Consider the following 22,500-nt stretch of genomic DNA (forward strand, 5'->3'; position numbering starts at 1 on the left):
GTGCGCACCCGGGAGCGCTACGAAGTGTGCTCCAAGGTGCGGCGTGCACGTTGTCGGAGCCCGGTTTGCCCCGGGTGCGCACCTCGCCTGCACCTTGGCCGGGGTGGGCACCTTGGCTGGGTTTGCCCAGGGTGCGCTCCGAAGCGGGGTTACTGGAGCGCCCCCTCTTTTTTTGTCAGAGCGTTTGGTGGGGTTTCTCGCATTGGCTCTTCCCAGGCCCGGTTGTTGGGTGCGCTCCCACCCTGGCGCGCGCGAAGTTGGAAGTTGGGTTAATTGCCCGGGCGCGCACCTTCGCCAGGGTGGGCACCTTGGTGCGCACACCTTGGCTGGGCTGCGCACCAGGGCGGGCTCAAGATGGCACCAGCATTCCCTTTTTCTCACTATCTTTCAAAACGGAAATTTTAAAATCTCGTTTTTTTTTTGCCTTTTATGGAAATTAGTGAAGGCATCGCATAAAAGGTGCGCACCTCGCTGCCCACCTTGGTGTGCTCCGAGGTGCCCACCACGGTGCGCAACGCCGGTGCGAACCCGGGAGCGCCCCGATGTGTGCTCCAAGGTGCGGCGTGCACGAAGTCGGACCCCGGTTTGCCCCGGGTGCGCACCTCGCGTGCACCTTGGTGCGCACACCTTGGCTGGGTTGCGCGGCCTGGTGGGCACCATGGTGCGCACCAAGGAGCGCTCCGAAGTGTGCTCCAAGGTGCGGCGTGCACGAAGTCGGAGCCCGGTTTGCCCCGGGTACACACCTCGCGTGCACCTTCGCCGGGGTGGGCACCTCGGCTGGGTTGCGCGCCCTGGTGCGCACCAAGGAGCGCTCCGAAGTGTGCTCCAAGGTGCGGCGTGCACGAAGTCGGAGCCCGGTTTGCCCCGGGTGCGCACCTTCGCCGCGGTGCGCACCATGGCGTGCACGAAGTCGGAGCCCGGTTTGCCCCGGGTGCGCACCTCGCGTGCACCTTCGGCGGGGTTGCGCGCCCTGGTGGGCACCATGGTGCGCACCAAGGAGCGCTCCGAAGTGTGCTCCAAGGTGCGGCGTGCACGAAGTCGGAGCCCGGTTTGCCCCGGGTGCGCACCTCGCGTGCACCTTCGGCGGGGTTGCGCGCCCTGGTGGGCACCATGGTGCGCACCAAGGAGCGCTCCGAAGTGTGCTCCAAGGTGCGGCGTGCACGAAGTCGGAGCCCGGTTTGCCCCGGGTGCGCACCTCGCGTGCACCTTCGCCGCGGTGGGCACCATGGCGTGCACGAAGTCGGAGCCCGGTTTGCCCCGGGTGCGCACCTCGCGTGCACCTTCGCCGGGGTGGGCACCTCGGCTGGGTTGCGCGCCCTGGTGCGCACCAAGGAGCGCTCCGAAGTGTGCTCCAAGGTGCGGCGTGCACGAAGTCGGAGCCCGGTTTGCCCCGGGTGCGCACCTCGCGTGCACCTTCGCCAGGGTGGGCACCTCGGTGCGCACACCTTCTCAATGTTTTCTTGCCTTTTCTGGAAATTGGTGAAGGCAGCGCATCAAAGGTGCGCACCTCGGTGTGCTCCGAGGTGCGAACCCGAGAGCGCTCCGAGGTGCCCACGAAGTCGAAAGTCGGGTTAATTGCATTGTTTTCCCCGGGTGCGCTCCGAGGTGCGCAACATCGGCGCGCACCAAGGAGGGCTCCGAAGTGTGCTCCAAGGTGCGCACGATGGCGTGCACCTCTGGTGCGCACGATTCGGAGCTCGGTTTGACCGGGGTGCGCACACCTTGGCTGGGTTGCGCACCTTTTGTGCGCTCCAAGGTGCGCACGAAGTCGGAGCTCGGTTTGCCCCGGGTGCGCACCTTCGCCAGGGTGCGCACCTTGATGCGCACGCCTTGGCTGGGCTGCGCACCTTGGTGGGCGCCATGGTGCGCACCTTTCGTGCGCTCCAAGGTGCGCACGAAGTCGGAGCTCGGTTTGCCCCGGGTGCGCACCTTGGTGGGCGCCATGGTGCACTCCGAGGTGCCCAAGATTGGTGCGCACCAAGGAGCGCTCCGAAGTGCGCTCCAAGGTGCGCGCGAAGTCGAAAGTTGGGTTAATTGTCCGGTTTGCCTCGGGTGCGCACCTTGCGTGCACCTTCGCCAGGGTGGGCGCCTTGGTGCGCACACCTTGGCTGGGCTGCGCACACCTTGGCACCCGCGTTTCCTTCATTTTAAATTTTTTTTTTTTACAATCTCTCAAGTGGGAAATTCTATAATCTCAACTTTTTTTGCCTTTTCAGGAAACTTTTGAATGGAGCGCATCATTGGTGCGCTCCGAAGTGTGCTCCAAAGCTCTCTCCAGCTGCGTGCACCTGCCCCGGCCGCGCACCCGGCCCCGCCCAGCTTCGCTCACCTGTCCCGGGCGTCTGGTGCGGAACCTTAGAGTAAGAAACATCACCGTGCACCTTGGCCAACGTGCGCGACTCGACCGAGCGCGCACTGGCCGAGGTGCACACCGATTTCACCTGGGTGCGCGCGCAGCACCTCGGGCGCACCGGGGTGCGCGCACAACGCCCGGGTTGCACCGTGGCCTGTGTGCTCGGGGCGCCTCGGGTGCGCGCTCGGTGTCGCCCCCGCGCGCGCGGTAGTGCGGGCAGCGCACCCCGGCCCGGCCCGGCCCCGACGAGAACGCAAACGGGCAAAAGGTTTATTCAAATAGCATTGCGACGCCCGGCGAAAAACTAAAAAAGGGTGCAACACCGGGACTTCCCGGGAGGTCACCCATCCCAGTACTACTCCGGCCCAAGCGCGCTTAACTGCGGAGTTCTGATGGGATCCGGTGCACTAACGCTGGTATGATCGCACCCGTTATGAGCTTGTCGCAGTGTGTACTTAGCAAACCGCGACCCACGTGCGAATCCACCCCGGCCACCCACCCCCGTCGAGGTGCACACCCTCCCTCGCGAAGTGCGCCCCGTTCGCCAAGTGTGAGCCCTGCCCGGGTGCGCGCACCTTGCTAGGGCGTCGGGTGTGCACCCGGCCCGGCCTACGTGCGTGCACCTGGAGGGGGCGTCGTGTGCGTGCAGTGTCCCGTCTGCAACGCGGTGCCCACACACCACCTCGGGCGCAACGACCTGCGCTCACATGTGGGCCGAGTGCACCTTGGTGCATGTTCGGGGCGCCTCGGGTGCACGCTCGATCTTGCCCCGGTGCACCAAGGCGCTCGGTTTGCCCCGGGTGCGCACTTGGTGCAAGGTGGGCACCCAAAATAGGGATCAAGCACCAAAACACAAGTTTCGGGATGCAAAATGGGACCCAAGGACCACAAATGCGTTCCAAGACCCATGATGGGTCCACGAGAACAAAAATGTGTTCCGAGACTTAATAAACAAATATTGGGTTTTAGGAGAAGAAACATGCTCTGATGCCCAAAACGAGAATCGACCCCGAAAAGGCCACAGGCCAAAAGTGGGATGCGAGACAAAAAAAAATGGGACCCGAGGACCAAAATTGGGTTCCCAGGTCGAAGACAGGGCAACCGGACAAGAAACGACCTCTAAGGCTCGAAATGAGTCCCGACGACTAAAACTTGACAAGAAGCACCCATCAGGCACCCAACTCGACACCCATGGGATGCCGACCCACCCGGGCTTCCACCTAGCACACCTTGGCACCCACCCACCCTCGCACCCAACCTCGCACCCAACTTAGCACCTTTGAACCCACATTGGCACTCACCCTGACCCTGGCACCTTGGAACCCACATTGGCACTCACCTTGACCCTGGCACCCACCTTTGCACTCACCTTGGGACCCACCCTGGCTCCCACCTCGGCACCCACCCAGACACCCACCTTGGTTCCTTGGCACCCACCTTGGATCCTTGGCACCCACCCCGACACCCACCTTGGCACGCAACTTGGCTACTTGCCACCCACCTTGGCTCCTTGACGCCCACCCCGACAACCACCCCGTGACCTACCCTGGCTAGGGTTGGTGCACACCCACCCTGGTGCCCACCTTGGCACCCACCCTATGACCCACCTTGGCACGCACCTTAGTACCCACCCCGTTACCCACCCTAGGACCCACCCCGTGACCCACCTTGGCCAGGGTGGGTGCCTTGGTGCGCACAACTTGCCTGGGCTGCACACCAGGGCGGGCTCAAGATGGCACCCGCGTTCCGTTTTTTTCACTATCTTTCAAAACGGAAATTTTAAAATCTCATTTTTTTCTTTTTTTTGCCTTTTCTGGAAATTAGTGAAGGCAGCGCATCAAAGGTGCGCAATGCTGGTGCGAACCCGGGAGCGCTCCGATGTGTGCTCCAAGGTGCGGCGTGCACGAAGTCCGAGCCCGGTTTGCCCCGGGTGCGCACCTCGCGTGCACCTTCGCCGGGGTGAGCACCTTGGCTGGGTTGCGCGCCCTGGTGCGTACCAAGGAGCGCTCTGAAGTGTGCTCCAAGGTGCGGCGTGCACGAAGTCGGAGCCCGGTTTGCCCCGGGTGTGCACCTCGGGTGCGCACCTCGCGTGCACCTTCGCTGCGGTGGGCACCTTGGCTGGGTTGCGCGCCTTGGTGGGCACCATGCAGTGCACGAAGTCGGAGCCTGGTTTGCCCCGGGCGCGCACCTCCGCCAGGGTGGGCACCTTGGTGCGCACAACTTGCCTGGGCTGCGCATCAGGAAGGGCTCAAGATGGCACCCGCGTTCCGTTTTTTTCACTATCTTTCAGAACGGAAATTTTAAAATATCGTTTTTTTTTGCCTTTTCTGGAAATTAGTGAAGGCAGCGCATCAAAGGTGCGCAACGCTGGTGCGAACCTGGGAGCGCTCCGATGTGTGCTCCAAGGTGCGGCGTGCACGAAGTCGGAGCCCGGTTTGCCCCGGGTGCGCCCTGGTGGGCACCATGGTGCGCACCAAGGAGCGCTCCGAAGTGTGCTCCAAGGTGCGGCCTGCACGAAGTCGGAGCCCGGTTTGCCCCGGGTGTGCACCTCGGGTGGGCACCTTGGTGCGCATGCCTTGCCTGGGCTGCGCACCAGGGCGGGCTCAAGATGGCACCCGCGTTCCTTTTTTTTCACTATCTTTCAAAACGGAAATTTTAAAATCTCATTTTTTTTTGCCTTTTTCTGGAAATTAGTGAAGGCAGCGCATCAAAGGTGCGCACCTCGCTGCCCACCACGGTGCGCAACGCCGGTGGGCACCCGGGAGTGCTTCGAAGTGTGCTCCAAGGTGCTGCGTGCACGTTGTCGGAGCCCGGTTTGCCCCGGGTGCGCACCTCGCGTGCACCTTCGTCGGGGTGGGCACCTTGGCTTGGTTTGCCCCGGCTGCGCTCCGAAGCGGGGTTATTGGAGCGCCGCCTCTTTTTTTGTCGGAGCGTTTGGTGGGGTTTCTCGCATTGGCTCTTCCGAGGCCCGGTTGCCACCCTGGCGCGCACGAAGTCGGAAGTAGGGTTAATTGCCCGGGTGCGCACCTTTGCCAGGGTGGCACCTTACCTGGGCTGCGCACCAGGGCGGGCTCAAGATGGCACGCGCGTTCCGTTTTTTTCACTATCTTTCAAAACGGAAATTTTAAAATCTCCTTTTTTTTTTGCCTTTTCTGGAAATTAGTGAAGGCAGCGCATCAAAGGTGCGCACCTCGCTGCCCACCTTGGTGTGCTCTGAGGTGCGCACCCGGGAGCGCTACGAAGTGTGCTCCAAGGTGCGGCGTGCACGTTGTCGGAGCCCGGTTTGCCCCGGGTGCGCACCTCGCCTGCACCTTGGCCGGGGTGGGCACCTTGGCTGGGTTTGCCCAGGGTGCGCTCCGAAGCGGGGTTACTGGAGCGCCCCCTCTTTTTTTGTCAGAGAGTTTGGTGGGGTTTCTCGCATTGGCTCTTCCCAGGCCCGGTTGTTGGGTGCGCTCCCACCCTGGCGCGCGCGAAGTTGGAAGTTGGGTTAATTGCCCGGGCGCGCACCTTCGCCAGGGTGGGCACCTTGGTGCGCAAACCTTGGCTGGGCTGCGCACCAGGGCGGGCTCAAGATGGCACCAGCATTCCCTTTTTCTCACTATCTTTCAAAACGGAAATTTTAAAATCTCATTTTTTTTTTGCCTTTTATGGAAATTAGTGAAGGCATCGCATCAAAGGTGCGCACCTCGCTGCCCACCTTGGTGTGCTCCGAGGTGCCCACCACGGTGCGCAACGCCGGTGCGAACCCGGGAGCGCCCCGATGTGTGCTCCAAGGTGCGGCGTGCACGAAGTCGGACCCCGGTTTGCCCCGGGTGCGCACCTCGCGTGCACCTTGGTGCGCACACCTTGGCTGGGTTGCGCGGCCTGGTGGGCACCATGGTGCGCACCAAGGAGCGCTCCGAAGTGTGCTCCAAGGTGCGGCGTGCACGAAGTCGGAGCCCGGTTTGCCCCGGGTGCGCACCTTCGCCGCGGTGGGCACCATGGCGTGCACGAAGTCGGAGCCCGGTTTGCCCCGGGTGCGCACCTCGCGTGCACCTTCGCCGGGGTGGGCACCTCGGCTGGGTTGCGCGCCCTGGTGCGCACCAAGGAGCGCTCTGAAGTGTGCTCCAAGGTGCGGCGTGCACGAAGTCGGAGCCCGGTTTGCCCCGGGTGTGCACCTCGCGTGCACCTTCGCTGCGGTGGGCACCTTGGCTGGGTTGCGCGCCTTGGTGGGCACCATGCAGTGCACGAAGTCGGAGCCCGGTTTGCCCCGGGCGCGCACCTCCGCCAGGGTGGGCACCTTGGTGCGCACAACTTGCCTGGGCTGCGCACCAGGAAGGGCTCAAGATGGCACCCGCGTTCCGTTTTTTTCACTATCTTTCAGAACGGAAATTTTAAAATCTCGTTTTTTTTTGCCTTTTCTGGAAATTAGTGAAGGCAGCGCATCAAAGGTGCGCAACGCTGGTGCGAACCTGGGAGCGCTCCGATGTGTGCTCCAAGGTGTGGCGTGCACGAAGTCGGACCCCGGTTTGCCCCGGGTGCGCACCTCGCGTGCACCTTGGTGCGCACACCTTGGCTGGGTTGCGCGCCCTGGTGGGCACCATGGTGCGCACCAAGGAGCGCTCCGAAGTGTGCTCCAAGGTGCGGCGTGCACGAAGTCGGAGCCCGGTTTGCCCCGGGTGCGCACCTCGCGTGCACCTTCGCCGCGGTGGGCACCATGGCGTGCACGAAGTCGGAGCCCGGTTTGCCCCGGGTGCGCACCTCGCGTGCACCTTCGCCGGGGTGGGCACCTTGGTGTGCAGACCTTGGCTGGGTTGCGCGCCCTGGTGGGCACCATGGTGCGCACCAAGGAGCGCTCCGAAGTGTGCTCCAAGGTGCGGCCTGCACGAAGTCGGAGCCCGGTTTGCCCCGCGTGTGCACCTCGGGTGGGCACCTTGGTGCGCATGCCTTGCCTGGGCTGCGCACCAGGGCGGGCTCAAGATGGCACCCGCGTTCCTTTTTTTTCACTATCTTTCAAAACGGAAATTTTAAAATCTCATTTTTGTTTGCCTTTTTCTGGAAATTAGTGAAGGCAGCGCATCAAAGGTGCGCACCTCGCTGCCCACCACGGTGCGCAACGCCGGTGGGCACCCGGGAGTGCTTCGAAGTGTGCTCCAAGGTGCTGCGTGCACGTTGTCGGAGCCCGGTTTGCCCCGGGTGCGCACCTCGCGTGCACCTTCGTCGGGGTGGGCACCTTGGCTGGGTTTGCCCCGGCTGCGCTCCGAAGCGGGGTTATTGGAGCGCCGCCTCTTTTTTTGTCGGAGCGTTTGGTGGGGTTTCTCGCATTGGCTCTTCCGAGGCCCGGTTGCCACCCTGGCGCGCACGAAGTCGGAAGTAGGGTTAATTGCCCGGGTGCGCACCTTTGCCAGGGTGGGCACCTTACCTGGGCTGCGCACCAGGGCGGGCTCAAGATGGCACGCGCGTTCCGTTTTTTTCACTATCTTTCAAAACGGAAATTTTAAAATCTCCTTTTTTTTTTGCCTTTTCTGGAAATTAGTGAAGGCAGCGCATCAAAGGTGCGCACCTCGCTGCCCACCTTGGTGTGCTCTGAGGTGCGCACCCGGGAGCGCTACGAAGTGTGCTCCAAGGTGCGGCGTGCACGTTGTCGGAGCCCGGTTTGCCCCGGGTGCGCACCTCGCCTGCACCTTGGCCGGGGTGGGCACCTTGGCTGGGTTTGCCCAGGGTGCGCTCCGAAGCGGGGTTACTGGAGCGCCCCCTCTTTTTTTGTCAGAGCGTTTGGTGGGGTTTCTCGCATTGGCTCTTCCCAGGCCCGGTTGTTGGGTGCGCTCCCACCCTGGCGCGCGCGAAGTTGGAAGTTGGGTTAATTGCCCGGGCGCGCACCTTCGCCAGGGTGGGCACCTTGGTGCGCACACCTTGGCTGGGCTGCGCACCAGGGCGGGCTCAAGATGGCACCAGCATTCCCTTTTTCTCACTATCTTTCAAAACGGAAATTTTAAAATCTCGTTTTTTTTTTGCCTTTTATGGAAATTAGTGAAGGCATCGCATCAAAGGTGCGCACCTCGCTGCCCACCTTGGTGTGCTCCGAGGTGCCCACCACGGTGCGCAACGCCGGTGCGAACCCGGGAGCGCCCCGATGTGTGCTCCAAGGTGCGGCGTGCACGAAGTCGGACCCCGGTTTGCCCCGGGTGCGCACCTCGCGTGCACCTTGGTGCGCACACCTTGGCTGGGTTGCGCGGCCTGGTGGGCACCATGGTGCGCACCAAGGAGCGCTCCGAAGTGTGCTCCAAGGTGCGGCGTGCACGAAGTCGGAGCCCGGTTTGCCCCGGGTACGCACCTCGCGTGCACCTTCGCCGGGGTGGGCACCTCGGCTGGGTTGCGCGCCCTGGTGCGCACCAAGGAGCGCTCCGAAGTGTGCTCCAAGGTGCGGCGTGCACGAAGTCGGAGCCCGGTTTGCCCCGGGTGCGCACCTTCGCCGCGGTGCGCACCATGGCGTGCACGAAGTCGGAGCCCGGTTTGCCCCGGGTGCGCACCTCGCGTGCACCTTCGGCGGGGTTGCGCGCCCTGGTGGGCACCATGGTGCGCACCAAGGAGCGCTCCGAAGTGTGCTCCAAGGTGCGGCGTGCACGAAGTCGGAGCCCGGTTTGCCCCGGGTGCGCACCTCGCGTGCACCTTCGGCGGGGTTGCGCGCCCTGGTGGGCACCATGGTGCGCACCAAGGAGCGCTCCGAAGTGTGCTCCAAGGTGCGGCGTGCACGAAGTCGGAGCCCGGTTTGCCCCGGGTGCGCACCTCGCGTGCACCTTCGCCGCGGTGGGCACCATGGCGTGCACGAAGTCGGAGCCCGGTTTGCCCCGGGTGCGCACCTCGCGTGCACCTTCGCCGGGGTGGGCACCTCGGCTGGGTTGCGCGCCCTGGTGCGCACCAAGGAGCGCTCCGAAGTGTGCTCCAAGGTGCGGCGTGCACGAAGTCGGAGCCCGGTTTGCCCCGGGTGCGCACCTCGCGTGCACCTTCGCCAGGGTGGGCACCTCGGTGCGCACACCTTCTCAATGTTTTCTTGCCTTTTCTGGAAATTGGTGAAGGCAGCGCATCAAAGGTGCGCACCTTGGTGTGCTCCGAGGTGCGAACCCGAGAGCGCTCCGAGGTGCCCACGAAGTCGAAAGTCGGGTTAATTGCATTGTTTTCCCCGGGTGCGCTCCGAGGTGCGCAACATCGGCGCGCACCAAGGAGGGCTCCGAAGTGTGCTCCAAGGTGCGCACGATGGCGTGCACCTCTGGTGCGCACGATTCGGAGCTCGGTTTGACCGGGGTGCGCACACCTTGGCTGGGTTGCGCACCTTTTGTGCGCTCCAAGGTGCGCACGAAGTCGGAGCTCGGTTTGCCCCGGGTGCGCACCTTCTCCAGGGTGCGCACCTTGATGCGCACGCCTTGGCTGGGCTGCGCACCTTGGTGGGCGCCATGGTGCGCACCTTTCATGCGCTCCAAGGTGCGCACGAAGTCGGAGCTCGGTTTGCCCCGGGTGCGCACCTTGGTGGGCGCCATGGTGCACTCCGAGGTGCCCAAGATTGGTGCGCACCAAGGAGCGCTCCGAAGTGCGCTCCAAGGTGCGCGCGAAGTCGAAAGTTGGGTTAATTGTCCGGTTTGCCTCGGGTGCGCACCTTGCGTGCACCTTCGCCAGGGTGGGCGCCTTGGTGCGCACACCTTGGCTGGGCTGCGCACACCTTGGCACCCGCGTTTCCTTCATTTTAAATTTTTTTTTTTTACAATCTCTCAAGTGGGAAATTCTATAATCTCAACTTTTTTTGCCTTTTCAGGAAACTTTTGAATGGAGCGCATCATTGGTGCGCTCCGAAGTGTGCTCCAAAGCTCTCTCCAGCTGCGTGCACCTGCCCCGGCCACGCACCCGGCCCCGCCCAGCTTCGCTCACCTGTCCCGGGCGTCTGGTGCGGAACCTTAGAGTAAGAAACATCACCGTGCACCTTGGCCAACGTGCGCGACTCGACCGAGCGCGCACTGGCCGAGGTGCACACCGATTTCACCTGGGTGCGCGCGCAGCACCTCGGGCGCACCGGGGTGCGCGCACAACGCCCGGGTTGCACCGTGGCCTGTGTGCTCGGGGCGCCTCGGGTGCGCGCTCGGTGTCGCCCCCGCGCGCGCGGTAGTGCGGGCAGCGCACCCCGGCCCGGCCCGGCCCCGACGAGAACGCAAACGGGCAAAAGGTTTATTCAAATAGCATTGCGACGCCCGGCGAAAAACTAAAAAAGGGTGCAACACCGGGACTTCCCGGGAGGTCACCCATCCCAGTACTACTCCGGCCCAAGCGCGCTTAACTGCGGAGTTCTGATGGGATCCGGTGCACTAACGCTGGTATGATCGCACCCGTTATGAGCTTGTCGCAGTGTGTACTTAGCAAACCGCGACCCACGTGCGAATCCACCCCGGCCACCCACCCCCGTCGAGGTGCACACCCTCCCTCGCGAAGTGCGCCCCGTTCGCCAAGTGTGAGCCCTGCCCGGGTGCGCGCACCTTGCTAGGGCGTCGGGTGTGCACCCGGCCCGGCCTACGTGCGTGCACCTGGAGGGGGCGTCGTGTGCGTGCAGTGTCCCGTCTGCAACGCGGTGCCCACACACCACCTCGGGCGCAACGACCTGCGCTCACATGTGGGCCGAGTGCACCTTGGTGCATGTTCGGGGCGCCTCGGGTGCACGCTCGATCTTGCCCCGGTGCACCAAGGCGCTCGGTTTGCCCCGGGTGCGCACTTGGTGCAAGGTGGGCACCCAAAATAGGGATCAAGCACCAAAACACAAGTTTCGGGATGCAAAATGGGACCCAAGGACCACAAATGCGTTCCAAGACCCATGATGGGTCCACGAGAACAAAAATGTGTTCCGAGACTTAATAAACAAATATTGGGTTTTAGGAGAAGAAACATGCTCTGATGCCCAAAACGAGAATCGACCCCGAAAAGGCCACAGGCCAAAAGTGGGATGCGAGACAAAAAAAAATGGGACCCGAGGACCAAAATTGGGTTCCCAGGTCGAAGACAGGGCAACCGGACAAGAAACGACCTCTAAGGCTCGAAATGAGTCCCGACGACTAAAACTTGACAAGAAGCACCCATCAGGCACCCAACTCGACACCCATGGGATGCCGACCCACCCGGGCTTCCACCTAGCACACCTTGGCACCCACCCACCCTCGCACCCAACCTCGCACCCAACTTAGCACCTTTGAACCCACATTGGCACTCACCCTGACCCTGGCACCTTGGAACCCACATTGGCACTCACCTTGACCCTGGCACCCACCTTTGCACTCACCTTGGGACCCACCCTGGCTCCCACCTCGGCACCCACCCAGACACCCACCTTGGTTCCTTGGCACCCACCTTGGATCCTTGGCACCCACCCCGACACCCACCTTGGCACGCAACTTGGCTACTTGCCACCCACCTTGGCTCCTTGACGCCCACCCCGACAACCACCCCGTGACCTACCCTGGCTAGGGTTGGTGCACACCCACCCTGGTGCCCACCTTGGCACCCACCCTATGACCCACCTTGGCACGCACCTTAGTACCCACCCCGTTACCCACCCTAGGACCCACCCCGTGACCCACCTTGGCCAGGGTGGGTGCACCCACCCTGGTGCCCACCTTGGCACCCACCCATCCTAGCACCCAGCCTGTGACCGGGCTTGGAACCCAACCTTGCACCCGCACCCGTCTTGGCCAGTGTGGGTGCGCACCCATCCTGGCACCCACGTTGTGACACACCCTTTAACCCACGCACCCTAGCACCCACGTTGGCACCCACCTTGGAACCCAACCTAGCAACTTGGCACCCACCCCGTGACCCACCTTGGCATCCACCATAGCAGTCGCCGACTTGGCACCCACCTCGGCACCCACCTTGACACTTGTGGACCCACCTTGCCACTCACCCTAGCATCGACCCATCCTAGCACCCACCCTGGCACCTTTGCACCCTAGCACTCACCCATCCTAGCACCTAACCTGTGACCCACCTTGACACTCACCCTCGCACCCACCTTGGAACCCAACCTAGCACCCACCCACCCTGACACCAACCCTAGCACCTACCCACCCTTGCACCCACCCTGTGACCCATCTTGGCACCCACCCATCCTACCACTCAACCTATCACCCACCTTCTCACCCACCTTGGCATCCACCTTAGCACCCACCCACACTGGCACCTTGGCACCCACCTCGGGCAAGGTGGGTGCACACCCACCCTGGCACCCAATTTAGAACCCACCGAGCATGTTACCCACCTTGGCACCCACATTGCAGCCCACCCTAGTACCCACCCTATGACCCACATTGGCATCCACACCCTAGCACCCAGGCACCTCGACACCCGCCTTGACACCCACCCTAGCACTGAACCTGTGACCCACCTTGGAACTCACCCTAGAACCCACCCACCCTGTGAACCACCTTGGCATCCACCTTAGCACCCACCCACCTTGGCACCCACTCTAGCACTCACCCATCCTAACACCCAACTTGTTACCCACCTTGGCACCCGCCCTCGCGTCCACCTTGAAACCCACCCTAGCACCCACCCACGCAGGAGCCCACCTTGGCACCCAACCTAACACCCACGCATCCTGGCACCCAACTTGTGACCCACCTTGGAACCCACCCTAGTACCCACCTTTGAACCCACTATATCACCAACCCACCTTGGCACCCACCCTATGACCCTCTTTGGAATCCACCCTAGCACGCACCCACCCTGGCACCCACCATGGAGCGCACCCTAGCACCCACCCACCTCGGCACGCACCTCAACACCCACCTTGGTGTGCGCACTGCGCCAACCTCTCAAAGACCCTATGTGGTGCGCTCCAAAGTGTACACCTTTGGTGCGCTCCAAGGTGCGCACCTTTGGTGCACACCGAGGTGCACACCAAAGTGTGCACCGAGGTGAGCACCAAAGTGCACTCCAGGGTGCACACCAAGGCGTGCACCTTTGGTGCGGTCAATGCAAACGAATTCGGAAGTTGGGGTCGATGTCCTAATCGCTGCTGCAGACTACACGTATGAGAATCGGACAAATAGCTTTATATAGGGGAGGTGTTGCGTTTGATGGGTCGACTCCCCTGGTTGTGTGCACTGCACCAACTTCAAAGACCCTGTCTTGTTTAAGAAGTCAAAAGTTGGGGTGGATGTCCTAATCATTGCTGCAGTCTACGCATGTATGAGAATCAGACAAATAGCTTATATAGGGGAGGTGTTGCATTCGGTGGGTTGACTCCCCTGGTTGTGCGCACTGCGCCAACCTCAAAGACCCCGCATAGCAGAAGAAGTCGGAAGTCGGATTTTGGTGAGCACCAAGGCGTGCACCTTTGGTGCGGTCAACGCAGACGAATTCAGAAGTTGGGGTGGATGTCCTAATCGTTGTTGCAGGCTACACATGTATGAGAATCAGACAAATAGCTTATATAGGGGAGGTGTTGGGTTTGATGGGTCAACTCCCTTGGTTGTGCGCATTACGCCAACCTCAAAGACCTTGTTTTCGTTAAGAAGTCAAAAGTTGGGGTCAATGTCCTAATGGCTCCTGCAGGCTACACATGTATGAGAATCGGACAAATAGCTTATATAGGGGAGGTGTTGGGTTTGATGGGTCGACTCCCCTGGTTGTGCGCATTACGTCAACCTCAAAGACCTTGTTTTCGTTAAGAAGTCAAAAGTTGGGGTCGATGTCCTAATTGCTCCTGTAGACTACACATGTATGAGAATCAGACAAATAGCTTATATAGGGGAGGTGTTGGGTTTGATGGGTTGACTCCCCTAGTTGTTCGCATTACACCAACCTCAAAGACCTTGTTTTCGTTTAGAAGCCGAAAGTTGGGGTCGATGTCCTAATTGCTCCTGCAGGCTACGCATGTATGAGAATCAGACAAATAGCTTATATAGGGGAGGTGTTGGGTTTGATGGGTCGACTCCCCTGGTTGTGCGCATTGCGCCAACCTCAAAGACCCTGCATTGCGGATGAAGTCGAAAGTCAGAGTTTGGTGTGCTACAAGGTGTGGTCGAAGGTGCTCACCTAGGTGTGCACCTTTGGAGCACAGGAAAAGTGCCCTCCAAAAGTGCGCACCTTTGGAGTGCACAAAAGTGCCCTCCAAAAGTGCGCACCTTTGGAGCGCAGAAAAGTGCCCTCCAAAAAGTGCCCTCCAAAAGTGCGCACCTTTGGAGCGCAGAAAAGTGCCCTCCAAAAAGTGCCCTCCAAAAGTGCGCACCTTTGGAGCGCAGAAAAGTGCCCTCCAAAAAGTGCCCTCCAAAAGTGCGCACCTTTGGAGCGCAGAAAAGTGCCCTCCAAAAAGTGCCCTCCAAAAGTGCGCACCTTTGGAGCGCAGAAAAGTGCCCTCCAAAAAGTGCCCTCCAAAAGTGCGCACCTTTGGAGCGCAGAAAAGTGCCCTCCAAAAAGTGCCCTCCAAAAGTGCGCACCTTTGGAGCGCAGAAAAGTGCCCTCCAAAAAGTGCCCTCCAAAAGTGCGCACCTTTGGAGCGCAGAAAAGTGCCCTCCAAAAAGTGCCCTCCAAAAGTGCGCACCTTTGGAGCGCAGAAAAGTGCCCTCCAAAAAGTGCCCTCCAAAAGTGCGCACCTTTGGAGCGCAGAAAAGTGCCCTCCAAAAGTGCGCACCTTTGGAGCGCACAAAAGTGCCCTCCAAAAGTGCGCACTTTTGGTGCGCACCAAGGCGCTGGTTCGGTCGTTGCAGGCGAGTTCGGAAGTTGGGGTCGATGTCCTGAGCGGAGGTGCAAACTACACAGGTGTCGGAATCGGACAAATAGCTTATATAGGGGAGGTGTATGCTTCGATGGGTCGACTCCCCAGGTTGAGCGCACCGCGCCAACCTCAAAGACCCTACGGTATGGATGAAGTCGGAAGTTGGGTCCGATGACCGATTCGATTAGTAGGTATGCTCATGAGGTCGGAATTTGGGTCCGATGACCTGCCATGTGCAGGAAGGCGAATGTTGACACTGTGCGTTGCAAGGTGCACACCAAGGCGCTGGTGCGGTCTTTTTAGTCGAGTTCGGAAGTTGGGGTCGATGTCCTGATCGGAGGTGCAAGCTACACAGGTGTGGGAATCGGACAAATAGCTTATATAGGGGAGGTGTATGCTTCGTTGGGTCGACTCCCCGGGTTGAGCGCACCGCGCCAACCTCAAAGACCCTACGGTATGGATGAAGTCGGAAGTTGGGTCCGATGACCGATTCGATATGTAGGCATACTCGCGAGGTCGGAATTTGGGTCCGATGACCTGCCACGTGCAGGAAGGCGAATGTTGGCACTGTGCGTTGCAAGGTGCGCACCAAGGCGCTGGTTCGGTCGTTGGAGGCGAGTTCGGAAGTTGGGGTCGATGTCTTGATCGGAGGTGCAAACTACACAGGTGTGGGAATCGGACAAATAGCTTATATAGGGGAGGTGTATGCTTCGTTGGGTCGACTCCCCGGGTTGAGCGCACCGCGCCAACCTCAAAGACCCTACGGTATGGATGAAGTCGGAAGTTGGGTCCGATGACCGATTCGATATGTAGGCATACTCGCGAGGTCGGAATTTGGGTCCGATGACCTGCCATGTGCAGGAAGGCGAATGTTGGGACTGTGCGTCGCAAGGTGCGCACCAAGGCGCTGGTGCCGTCGTTGCAGTCGAGTTCGGAAGTTGGGGTCGATGTCCTGGTCAGAGGTGCAAACTACACAGGTGTGGGAATCGGACAAATAGCTTATATAGGGGAGGTGTATGCTTCGATGGGTCGACTCCCTGGGTTGAGCGCACCGCGCCAACCTCAAAGACCCTACAGTATGGATGAAGTCGGAAGTTGGGTCCGATGACCGATTCGATACGTAGGCATATTGGCGAGGTCTGAATTTGTGTCCGATGACCTGCCATGCGCAGGAAGGCGGAATTTGGGTCCGATGACCGAGTTGATGGCGTGCCATGCGCAGAAAGGCGGAATTTGGGTCCGATGACCGAGTTGATGTTGATGGCCCGCCATGCACAGGAAGGCGGAATTTGGGTCCGATGACCGATTTGAAGGCGTGCCATACGCAAAAAGGCGGAGTTTGGGTCCGATGACCGAGTTGATATTGATGGCCCGCCATGCGCAGGAAGGCGGAATTTGGGTCCGATGACCTGACATACGCATGGAGTCCGACTCGGGGGCCGATGTTCGATTCGATGACTTGCATTGTGGGTAAAGTCGGAAGTTGTGGTCTTTGACCCGATTCGATGACCAGACTTCGGCTGCTTGAGAATCGGACAAATAACTTATATAGGGGAGGTAGTGTTCTCGAGCATCCTCCCCCCGTGCCCGTTTATGTCGATTGATGCTGGTGCTCGACTGGTTGGAGCGCTCGGATGCAAAAATCTTGCACCAGGATTTATCGATTGTGATGGACACGGCAAGTCTCCTGATTGCTATGCAGGAGCTCATCGTGAATCTCTATGCGGCCTTGGTATGGACTCGACCTGCGGAATGGTTCGGCAATGGTAGTCGCTCCAACACGTCCTTGCAATGGCCACAGAGGTGATTCGACTAGAGCTCCAGTCTAGCTTTTGGGTTGCTTGGCGGACTGGTATAGCCGCGATCGAGTTCCGGCCATGAACGTTTTAGATAGCTCTTGGGCTTTCTGGGACGGAAGTCGGAAGTTTGGGCTGTTGTCCGATTTGATGACCATTCTTCGGATGTGTGAGAATCGGACAAATAACTTATATAGGGGACTGTGTTGTCTCACGCAGCCCCCTCCGTGCCCCTCTATCTCGACCGATGTTGGTGCTTGAAAGGGTTGGGATCGCTCGGATTTATAAACGTGCACCACCATTTGTCGAGTGTGAGGGACGCGGCAGGTCTCCTAAATGCTATGCGGGCGCTCTCTGAGAATCTCTATCCGGCCTCGACACAGACTAGTCTTGCTGAATGGTTTGGCACTGGTAGTCGATCCAACACGTCGTTGTTGTGGCCGCCTAGGCGATTCGATTCGAGCCCCCGTCTAGCTTTTGGGTTGCTTGGCGGATTTTGCCCTATCCGCAAGTGAGCTCGGTCCCTAAACGTTCGAGAAACCCGATTGCTATGCGCCGACTCTCTTTCTTGCGAGCCTCCATCTAGCTTTTGGGTCTCTACGGAACGGAAGTCGGAATCTGGGACCGTTGTTTGATTCGACGAGGCAGACTACGGTTGTGCGAGAATCGGACAAATAACTTATATAGGGGAGGTGTTGACTGGAGCATTCTCCCCCGTGCCCCTCTAACTCGACCAATGCTGGCGCTCGAACGGTGGTAGCGCTCGGATTTTCATTGAGCGCCAGCATTGGTCGATTTAGAGGGGCATGCGAGATTCCCGAATGCTATGCGAGGGCTCTAACGGAAATGTCTATTGGTTTCGGTATGGATGCAATTGCGAGTGGTTCGGCAAAGGTAGTCGTTCCGATGCGTCCATGTCGTGGCCAAATCGATAATTCGATTTGAGCCCTCGTATAGCATTTGGGTCTCTCGATGTGATTCCGCATTCCAGTCCCTTTGGGCACTGCTTGAGCCGCATCCCAGGGGGTTCCCTTCCCAATAATCTGCCTCGCAACCCGATTGCTATGCGGTGAGGCTCCTCGGCCGCCTCGGAACTATCTGTGTATCAGACGCATCGCGGGATAAGGGGTTGGCAACGGTAGTCGCCCCAAGCGCGTCCGATGCTTGGACCATTCCGAGGCGGCCCTGAAGCCTCTTCCGTCTAGCCGTTGGGTCCTTCTCGCCGCATCCCTCGCCTCGCACCCCGATTGCTATGCGGTGAGGCTCCTCGGCCGCCTCGGAACTATCTGTGTATCGGACGCGTCGCGGGATAAGGGGTTGTCACTGGTAGTCGCCCCAAGCGCGTCCGATGCTTGGACCATTCCGAGGCGGCCCTGAAGCCTCTTCCGTCTAGCCGTTGGGTCCTTCTCGCCGCATCCCTCGCCTCGCACCCCGATTGCTATGCGGTGAGGCTCCTCGGCCGCCTCGGAACTATCTGTGTATCGGACGCGTCGCGGGATAAGGGGTTGTCATTGGTAGTCGCCCCAAGCGCGTCCGATGCTTGGACCATTCCGAGGCGGCCCTGAAGCCTCTTCCGTCTAGCCGTTGGGTCCTTCTCGCCGCATCCCTCGCCTCGCACCCCGATTGCTATGCGGTGAGGCTCCTCGGCCGCCTCGGAACTATCTGTGTATCGGACGCGTCGCGGGATAAGGGGTTGTCACTGGTAGTCGCCCCAAGCGCGTCCGATGCTTGGACCATTCCGAGGCGGCCCTGAAGCCTCTTCCGTCTAGCCGTTGGGTCCTTCTCGCCGCATCCCTCGCCTCGCACCCCGATTGCTATGCGGTGAGGCTCCTCGGCCGCCTCGGAACTATCTGTGTATCGGACGCGTCGCGGGATAAGGGGTTGTCACTGGTAGTCGCCCCAAGCGCGTTCGATGCTTGGACCATTCCGAGGCGGCCCTGAAGCCTCTTCCGTCTAGCCGTTGGGTCCTTCTCGCCGCATCCCTCGCCTCGCACCCCGATTGCTATGCGGTGAGGCTCCTCGGCCGCCTTGGAACTATCTGTGTATCGGACGCGTCGCGGGATAAGGGGTTGTCACTGGTAGTCGCCCCAAGCGCGTCCGATGCTTGGACCATTCCGAGGCGGACCCGAAGCCTCTTCCGTCTAGCCGTTGGGTCCTTCTCGCCGCATCCTTCGCCTCGCACCCCGATTGCTATGCGGTGAGGCTCCTCGGCCGCCTCGGAACTATCTGTGTATCGGACGCGTCGCGGGATAAGGGGTTGTCACTGGTAGTCGCCCCAAGCGCGTCCGATGCTTGGACCATTCCGAGGCGGACCCGAAGCCTCTTCCGTCTAGCCGTTGGGTCCTTCTCGCCGCATCCCTCGCCTCGCACCCCGATTGCTATGCGGTGAGGCTCCTCGGCCGCCTTGGAACTATCTGTGTATCGGACGCGTCGCGGGATAAGGGGTTGTCACTGGTAGTCGCCCCAAGCGCGTCCGATGCTTGGACCATTCCGAGGCGGACCCGAAGCCTCTTCCGTCTAGCCGTTGGGTCCTTCTCGCCGCATCCCTCGCCTCGCACCCCGATTGCTATGCGGTGAGGCTCCTCGGCCGCCTTGGAACTATCTGTGTATCGGACGCGTCGCGGGATAAGGGGTTGTCACTGGTAGTCGCCCCAAGCGCGTCCGATGCTTGGACCATTCCGAGGCGGACCCGAAGCCTCTTCCGTCTAGCCGTTGGGTCCTTCTCGCCGCATCCCTCGCCTCGCACCCCGATTGCTATGCGGTGAGGCTCCTCGGCCGCCTTGGAACTATCTGTGTATCGGACGCGTCGCGGGATAAGGGGTTGTCACTGGTAGTCGCCCCAAGCGCGTCCGATGCTTGGACCATTCCGAGGCGGCCCCGAAGCCTCTTCCGTGTAGCCGTTGGGTCGTTCTCGCCGCATCCCTCGCCTCGCACCCCGATTGCTATGCGGTGAGGCTCCTCGGCCGCCTTGGAACTATCTGTGTATCGGACGCGTCGTGGGATAAGGGGTTGTCACTGGTAGTCGCCCCAAGCGCGTCCGATGCTTGGACCATTCCGAGGCGGCCCCGAAGCCTCTTCCGTGTAGCCGTTGGGTCCTTCTCGCCGCATCCCTCGCCTCGCACCCCGATTGCTATGCGGTGAGGCTCCTCGGCCGCCTTGGAACTATCTGTGTATCGGACGCGTCGCGGGATAAGGGGTTGTCACTGGTAGTCGCCCCAAGCGCGTCCGATGCTTGGACCATTCCGAGGCGGACCTGAAGCCTCTTCCCTCTAGCCGTTGGGGCTTTCTCGCCGCATCCCTCGCCTCGCACCCTGATTGCTATGCTGTGAGGCTCCTCGGCCGCCTTGGAACTATCTGTGTATCGGACGCATCGCGGGATAAGGGGTTGGCAGTGGTAGTCGCCCCAAGCGCATCCGATGCTTGGACCATTCCGAGGCGGCCCTGCAGCCTCTTCCGTCTAGCCGTTGGGGCCATCTCGCCGCATCCCCCACCTCGCACCACGATTGCTATGCGGTGAGGCTCCTTGGCCGCCTCGGAACTATCTGTGTATCGGACGCATCGCGGGATAAGGGGTTGTCACTGGTAGTCGCCCCAAGCGCGTCCGATGCTTGGACTATTCCGAGGCGGCCCTGCAGCCTCTTCCGTCTAGCCGTTGGGGCCATCTCGCTGCATCCCCCACCTCCTCGGCCGCCTCGGAACTATCTGTGTATCGGACGCATCGCGGGATAAGGGGTTGGCAGTGGTAGTCGCCCCAAGCGCGTCCGATGCTTGGACTATTCCGAGGCAGCCCTGCAGCCTCTTCCGTCTAGCCTTTGGGGCCATCTCGCCGCATCCCTCGCCTCGCACCCCGATTGCTATGCGGTGAGGCTCCTCGGCCGCCTGGGAACTATCTTCGTATCGGACGCATCGCGGGATAAGGGGTTGTCACTGGTAGTCGCCCCAAGCGCGTCCGATGCTTGGACTATTCCGAGGCGGCCCTGTGGCCTCTTCCGTCTAGCCGTTGGGGCCATCTCGCCGCATCCCCCACCTCGCACCCCGATTGCTATGCGGTGAGGCTCTTCGGCCGCCTTGGAACTATCTTCGTATCGGACGCATCGCGGGATAAGGGGTTGTCACTGGTAGTGGCCCCAAGCGCGTCCGATGCTTGGACTATTCCGAGGCGGCCCTGCAGCCTCTTCCGTCTAGCCGTTGGGGCCATCTCGCCGCATCCCCCACCTCGCACCCCGATTGCTATGCGGTGAGGCTCCTCGGCCGCCTTGGAACTATCTTCGTATCGGACGCATCGCGGGATAAGGGGTTGTCACTGGTAGTCGCCCCAAGCGCGTCCGATGCTTGGACTATTCCGACGCGGCCCTGTGGCCTCTTCCGTCTAGCCGTTGGGGCCATCTCGCCGCATCCCCCACCTCGCACCCCGATTGCTATGCGGTGAGGCTCCTCGGCCGCCTTGGAACCATCTTCGTATCGGACGCATCGCGGGATAGGGGGCTGTCACTGGTAGTCGCCCCAAGCGTGTCCGATGCTTGGACCATTCCTAGGCGGCCCTGAAGCCTCTTCCGTCTAGCCGTTGGGGCCTTCCCGCCCCATCCCTCGCCTCGCACCCCCGATTGCTATGCGGTGAGGCTCCTCGGCCGCCTTGGAACCATCTGTGTATCGGACGCATCGCGGGATAAGGGGTTGGCACTGGCAGTCGCCCCAAGCGCGTCCGATGCTTGGACCATTCCGAGGTGGCCCTGAAGCCTCTTCCGTCTAGCCGTTGGGGCCTTCCCGCCCCATCCCTCGCCTCGCACCCCGATTGATATGCGGTGAGGCTCCTCGGCCGCCTTGGAACTATCTGTGTATCGGACGCATCGCGGGATAAGGGGTTGGCACTGGTAGTCGTCCCAATCGCATCCGATGCTTGGACCATTCCGAGGCGGCCCTGCAGCCTCTTCCGTTTAGCCGTCGGGGCCTTCCCGCCGCATCCCTCGCCTCGCATCCCGATTCCTATGCGGTGAGTCTTCTCGGCCGCCGCGGAACTATACCTGTTATTGCTACTGCATCCTTCGGCTGGTAACCTCCTCTGCCGCCTTGGAACGTTCTCTTTGTCGGACGCGTCGCGGGATAAGGGGTTGGCACTGGTAGTCGCCCCAAGCGCGCCCGATGCATAGACCGCTCCGAGTCGACCTTGCTTTCAGCCTCTCACATGCATAGACCTCTCTGAGTCGACCCTGCAGCCTCTCACGTTTAGCCTTTGGAATCTCGCCTCACAACATGATTGCTATCCTTGATGCATCCCTTGCCTCGAGCCCTGATTGCTTTCTTGGCTGCATCCCTCCTCTCCTCACAGCCCGGTTGTCATCACTGCTTCATCCGTCGCTTCATGCATTCTGGCTGCTGGGCCCTTCCCACCGCACACCTCGATTGCTATCTCTTCTGCATCACACACCCCGATTGCTATCTCTGCTACATCCCTCGGCTCTCACTTCTGCATCCTTCGCCTCACACCTCGATTGCTATCAATGCTGCATCCGTAACCTCACACCCCGATTGCTATGCGGGGAGGCTCCTTGGCCGCCTTGGAAATTTCTGTGTGTCGGACGCACCGCGGGATAAGGGGTTGGCACTGGTAGTCGCCCCAAGTGCGC

General features: G+C 60.9%; 2 non-coding genes across 2 annotated transcripts; both read right to left on the bottom strand.

Moving 5' to 3' along the window:
* Window positions 1-2,664: 2,664 nt before the first annotated feature.
* LOC131865552 (5S ribosomal RNA) lies at window positions 2,665-2,783 on the bottom strand. Its single transcript, XR_009364272.1, has one exon. It is a non-coding gene; the product is annotated as a 5S ribosomal RNA (ribosomal RNA).
* A 7,804-nt stretch (window positions 2,784-10,587) lies between these two features.
* LOC131865554 (5S ribosomal RNA) lies at window positions 10,588-10,706 on the bottom strand. Its single transcript, XR_009364274.1, has one exon. It is a non-coding gene; the product is annotated as a 5S ribosomal RNA (ribosomal RNA).
* Between the last annotated feature and the right edge of the window lie 11,794 nt (window positions 10,707-22,500).

This window comes from Cryptomeria japonica, unplaced genomic scaffold (genome assembly GCF_030272615.1).
Source record: "Cryptomeria japonica unplaced genomic scaffold, Sugi_1.0 HiC_scaffold_114, whole genome shotgun sequence".
Lineage (NCBI taxonomy): Eukaryota > Viridiplantae > Streptophyta > Pinopsida > Cupressales > Cupressaceae > Cryptomeria > Cryptomeria japonica.